This window comes from Acomys russatus, chromosome 8 (assembly GCF_903995435.1).
Source record: "Acomys russatus chromosome 8, mAcoRus1.1, whole genome shotgun sequence".
Taxonomy (NCBI): Eukaryota; Metazoa; Chordata; class Mammalia; order Rodentia; family Muridae; genus Acomys; species Acomys russatus.
The window spans coordinates 17,681,895-17,687,894 of NC_067144.1; the positions used below are offsets into that span (position 1 = coordinate 17,681,895).

Below are 6,000 nucleotides of genomic sequence, written 5' to 3' on the forward strand. Positions count from 1 at the left end.
GTTTCAGGACAGTCAAGGTTATACTAAGAGACACTTGAAACCACCCCCACTAAAAACTCAACAAAACAAAATCCATAGCTTAGAAAGGTCAATCTCTCTTTAAAATATTCAGTCTCTTAACTGTGTGTGGGCAAAAAAAAAAAGTTAAATACTTTTACTTCCAAAACAAATAGCTGGGCATAGTGGCGCATGCCTTTAATCCCAGCACTCAGGAGGCAGAGGCAGGTGGATCTCTGTCAGTTTGAGGCCAGCCTGGTTTACAAAGTGAGTCTAGGACAGCCAAGGCTACGCAGAGAAACCTTGTCTTGAAAAAAAACAAAAAACAAAAAACCCAAAACCAAAAATGCTGTAACTCAGTACCCAGCTTCTTAGACTTACTCATGACCTTCTGGTCTTCTGTCTCAAAACAACAACAAAAACTAACAAAACAAAACAAAAACCTGCAAACAAATAAATAAATAAATAGATTTTACGCTTCTTTACTGAGTGGCCTTGGGCATTCCTTAGTTCCGCTTAGCCTATTTCCTCATCTTTAACATGGTGGTATAATACTGCTTTTTAAATGAGATTTTACAGCTTAGAAAGACAGACACCCAACACTGTAAGCTGAGGTCAATAAGGACTTAAGGGAGTGGCCTATTTAAGGCTTGGTCATCACTGTCACCACTGATCTCCTCAGTCCCTAATAACGTCATCCAAGCGCTTATCTGGGTCTCAGAATACAGTGTCTACGCCCCTCAGCTTCCTTGCTACATTTTTTCCCATTTATTTATTTATTTTTAAATTTTTTTAATTAATTTATTCTTGTTACATCTCAGGGTTTATCCCATCCCTTGCTACATTTTGTTCCTTGTGCCTAGTCTAGTTATATTGAGGGTTTGGCTTCTCCCTCCCACTCCCTCACTAAAGATTTGACTCTTCCCAGGGGTTCCATGACTGATAAAGCAGACTGCCTCAGTTGGCTGAGCTTTGTGGATTGTGGAGGACTGGAATGTTATAGGTTAAAAGCCTGGACAATCTTGGACTGTTACTAGCCATTTGCCTTCATTTTTTTTCTTGGTTTTTCCGAGACAGGGTTTCGCCTTAATTTTTGTATCTGGCCTAATCTTGCTATAGCTAATGCACACCTGTTACTGAGTGCAACAGACCTCTAGCCTCTGCCACCCCTAAAGCTAAGAACACTAGAGTACCATGTGAGCGGCAGAGATGAGATCTTTGGCTCTGCTGCACTCACCTAGCTGGTGCCCCACAACGCAGTTGACAAGTGCATTGAATTATGACCATCCGACACGAATTCTGTGACTGTATAAGCTCATATAACCTCATGTGTGTTAAAGCATGTCATTCAGGGGAACTTGAATCTGTGTCCCTGGACTATGGTTGTTTATATGTCACTTGGAATAAGCTACTTTTAAAAAATATTTTTTTTTAAGATTTATTTACTTATGTATATGAGTGCTCTGTCTTCATGCACACCAGAGGAGGGATTCAGATCACATTATAGATGGTTGTGAGCCACTACCTGGTTGCTGGGAATTGAACTCAGGACCTCTGGAAGAGCAGCCAGTGCTCTTAAACTCCGAGCCATCTCTCCAGTCCCTATAAGTTACTTTCTTAAATTAAACAGAGTCACTGTTTTATTATTTTTTTCATTCTTTCTTTCTTGTTAGAGTCGTATGGCTATTTTGCATTGACACTAACTAGACCACAGTGCCTGGTCCTCTTGTGGACATCCTTGATTTCTCCCCATGACTCTTGCTGCCTCCCTTTCCCATGAAGCCTTGACTGTAATTCAGTGTGACAAAGGCAACTCCAAACCACTGCCATTCAGAGTTCTCAAAGCTCCCATTAATTCTCTCTCTCTCTCTCTCTCTCTCTCTCTCTCTCTCTCTCTCTCTCTGTGTGTGTGTGTGTGTGTGAGAGTGTGTGTGTGTGACTCAAAGAATAGCTTTGAGTCTCATACTTAGGAGCACCGTCTACCTCTCTTGAGACAAGGTTGCTCATTGGCCAATAGCTCATCAAATAGGCTAAACTGGCTGACCACCAAACCCCTGGCACTTTTTTTTTTTTTGAGACAGGGTCTCTCTGTGTAGCCCTGGTTGTTCTAGAACTCACTCTGTGAATCAGGCTGGCCTCAAACTCACAGAGATCCACCTGACTCTGGCTCCTGAGGGCTGGATTAAGTCATCCTGTTAGTTTGGTTTTGGTTTTTCCAGACTGGATTTCTCTGTGTAGCCTTGGCTGTCCTTGGACTCACTTTGTAGACCAGGCTGGCCTCGAACTCACAGAGATCCGCCTGCCTCTCCTTCCTGAGTGCTGGGATTAAAGGCGTGGGCCACCACTGCCCGGCCAGTCATCTTGTTTTTTGAGGCCATGTCTCTCACTGAAGCAGGAGCTACTTGGCCAGCCTGACCAGCCTGTGAGGTTTGGGAGTCTGCCTGTCTTCACCTCCTATCCTGAGTGCTAGGGTGACATATGTGTGCCACTGGACCTTGGCATTTACATGGGTGTTGGGGACTCAAACTCAGGCCCCCATGCTTATGAACCAAGTCCTTTACCCACAGGGCCATCTCCTCTACCCCTAGTTGTTGTTTTTTTAAATAAAAAGATCCATTTTGTTGTTGTTGGTGGTGGTGGTAGTGGTGGTGGGATGTGTGTATGTGTGTGTGTGTGTGTGTGTGTGTGTGTGTATTAGGTGCCAGCAGGGGCCAGAAGAGGGCATTGGATCCCCTGGAGCTATAGTTATTGATTATTGTGAGCCACCTAATGAAGGATAGTGCAAATTGTACCTGGACCCTTTGTGAGAGCTCTTAACTGATGAGCCATCTCTCTAGCTTTCCATCCTGTTTGTGATGCAGGCTCTTGTTATATAGTCCCAAGATACTAGTCTTGAACTTGCTATCAAGGCTGAGCTTGAAGTCTCAGTGAGACTCATTGAATAGTGGTTATACTTTGGACTATCTTTTTTGTTTATTTGTTTGTTTGTTTTTTTCTAGACAGGGTTTCTCTGTGTAGCTCTGGCTGTCCTGGAACTCACTCTGTAAACCAGGCTGGTCTTGAACTCAAAGATCCATCTACCTCTGCCTCCTGAGTGCTGGGATTAAAGGCCACCACTGCCCGGCTTTAGTAACTTCTCAAAAAAGGTCTCATGTAGTCTAGGCTGGCTTCAGACAGTATGTCACCAAGGATGACTTTGAACTGTTGATCCTCCTGCCTCTACCTCCCACGTGCTGAGATTACAGGTGTGGGCCGCCATGTTTAGCTTTTTACTGCCTGTTTCTTCAGCCCTTTCCAGCTACCCATTATCATCTCAACACATTCAAATCTCTAACGCTAAAAGCCTCAGCCTGGCCTTGACCAGATTTCTTCTTCCTACCTTTGTCGTCTTCTTCGTGTTGAGAATATCCTGAAAACAAATCCATGCTGTCTGGCTCTACTCCTTTCATCCCGCCTCATTCTTTTGTCCATCCATCACAGGATGGCCTTCGCCTCCAGACGCCCCTAAGCCATCTCTCTCAGGGAATGAATGCTCTCTCTCATTGCCACATCTCTTGGCTGCTCTGAAAACAATTTGGATGCATCTTCCATTGAAGCTGTACCAAAAAGGGCTCCCTAATACTGCCCTCCTCCTATTCACTCCCTTTGGTGATCTCTTTCTCCTGTGTTAGCTAAACCTAGTAACTCACTTCAAATAAATAGAGAAAGACAAAAGTGAGATGGATGGCATAACTCTGTGGCGAGCCGGCCGCTGTTTGGCTTCATGCTGCTTTGAGAAATGTCCCCAATCAGCTCTGGCATTTGAATATTTGGTCTCCAGTATTGGTACCGTGTGGGGATGTTTATGAGGTGCAGCCTTGCTGCAGGAAGTATGTCACTGAGGAGAGATGTTTTGTTTTTTGTTTTTTTCCCAAGTCAGGGTTTCTCTGTATAGCCTTGGCTGTCCTGGACTTTGTAGACCAGGCTGGCCTGGAACTCACAGTGATCTGCCTGCCTCTGCCTCCCGAGTGCTGGGATTGAAGGCGTGTGCCACCATGCTCTGCGGGGAGAGGTTGTGAGAGCATTTTGTCCTCACCCATGTCCAGCTTGCTCTCAAGGATATGAGCTCCCGGCTTCCTGCTCCTGCCTCCGTGCCTGCCATGTGCTGCTATGCCTCTGCTATTTACTAGAATGGATTCTTATCCTTCTGGAATCTGAGCCCAAATAGGCTCTCTCTTCCTTAGGGTGCCTGTGGTCATGGTGTTTTATCATAGCAGCAGAAGAGTGACTAATACAGACTTGCCTGCTCACTATAGTCCTGCTGAGAGCAGGCTACTTTACAGCCACTAGCGCTCTCTCTCTCTCTCTCTCTCTCTCTCTCTCTCTCTCTCTCTCTCTCCTTGCAAGGCCCTTTGAGGAGGCCCTACTTCATGAGTTGTGCTAACAGAGACCCACAAGAGAAGGAACTGATGTCCTCAGTCTGACACCCCTAGGAAAATGTAGTGCTGCCAACTGTTTGGAAAAGGGTCACGTCCCAGGCAAGCCTCCAGATGACACCACAGCCAGGGCTAATATTTTGGCTGCTGCCTTCTGAGAGACTCTGGAAGAGGGGACCCAGCTAAGCAATGCAGACTCCTCTCCCACTGTCTGTGTATAAGGTTCCTGCCACAGACCTCCTAAACCACTTAGAGTCTCCTGAATAATACTACACCCTCACCTTCTGTCTCCCTCTCTTCTCCCTCCTCTCTCTCCCTCTCCCCCGCCTCCATCTCCATCTTCTCTCCTCTTATGTCTTTGTCTGCTGCTGCAGAATGTGAGCCTGTTGGACAACTTGGCAAAGTCTACTATCACCTGGGAGCTGGGCCTCTGGAGCATACCTGTGGGGGATTATCTTAAAAGAGATGGAAAGGCTTTCTCACTGTGGGCGGCACCATTCCCTCACCAGGTTCTAGGTAGTGTACATGGAGGAAGGGGGCTGAGCACATGTGTGCACTCATCTTGTGCTCTCTCCTCCTCTGAAGTGGCTCCTGCCTCTGGGACTTCCCTTGTGGAAGAAGTGGACTGTGACTTTGAACCGTGAACTGAAATAAGCCCTTGTCCCCTGAAGTTACCTGTGTCAGAGTATTTCATCACAGTGATGCAAAAAGACGCTAACAGAAGTGCTCTACCACTGAACTCTATCCTTAAGCTCCCGAGTAATAAGGGTGCCTCTTGTTATTTAGAACAAGGCCTCTTTCTAAAAAACTCACATTTATTTATTCCGTGTGTATGCACGCACATGCGCCATGGTGTGGGTGTAGAGGATAACTTGCCGGAGATGATGGTTTCCTTCTGCCATGTCGATGTTGGGTGATGACCTCAAGCTGTCAGGCTCGCTGGCAAGAGCCTAAACCCATTGGGCCGTCTTACCATCCCATAATGAGCACCTTGACCAGCATTAAATCACACCTCAGTTTATAAGCCTGAGCTAACTCCCCTCCACATGAAGCTAGTCACCAGAAAACAAAAACAAACAACAAACAACCACCTTCTATTTTCTGCCCTAAGTACCATAAAGGGCTGGAGGCTGAGTTTTTTGTTTTGTTTTTAAAACTTGAAATACTAGATTTGACGAGTTTCTGAGCTGGTGAATGTATCCACATGCCAGGGGGGTAGCATATTCTGATTTCACGGAGGTTAAAGTTTCCTACACATCAGACTTGTCTAGACCTCACTGTGGGAGCCTCCTCCCAATGCTCTGTCTTGTGTAACAATCTGGTAGGTGGGGCAAAGTATTTCTTTGATATCTGTGAGCTCTTTTGTAAATCATCCTGAGGAAGGAGCCCCCAGGAAACTAGGATTGTACTTGGCATCTGAAGTGGGGCGAGGAGGGATCTCTGCAGCAGTGAACCCCTACCCTACATTGTGAGGTCTGGCCCTGATTCTAGGCAAGTGGGGCCAGGATTGAGGTTTGGCATAGCTAGCTGGTGTCAGAGAATTGGCTGTTGGGGTAAAACCTTGTGTAGTTGGTACTTGGAATGGTCT

The 6,000-nt window shown here is 46.0% G+C and overlaps 1 pseudogene; it reads right to left on the minus strand.

The window, feature by feature from the left end:
- Window positions 1–5,314, minus strand: part of LOC127193263 (ATP synthase F(0) complex subunit B1, mitochondrial-like) — a 29,741-nt pseudogene extending 24,427 nt beyond the window's left edge.
- Window positions 5,315–6,000: the final 686 nt, after the last annotated feature.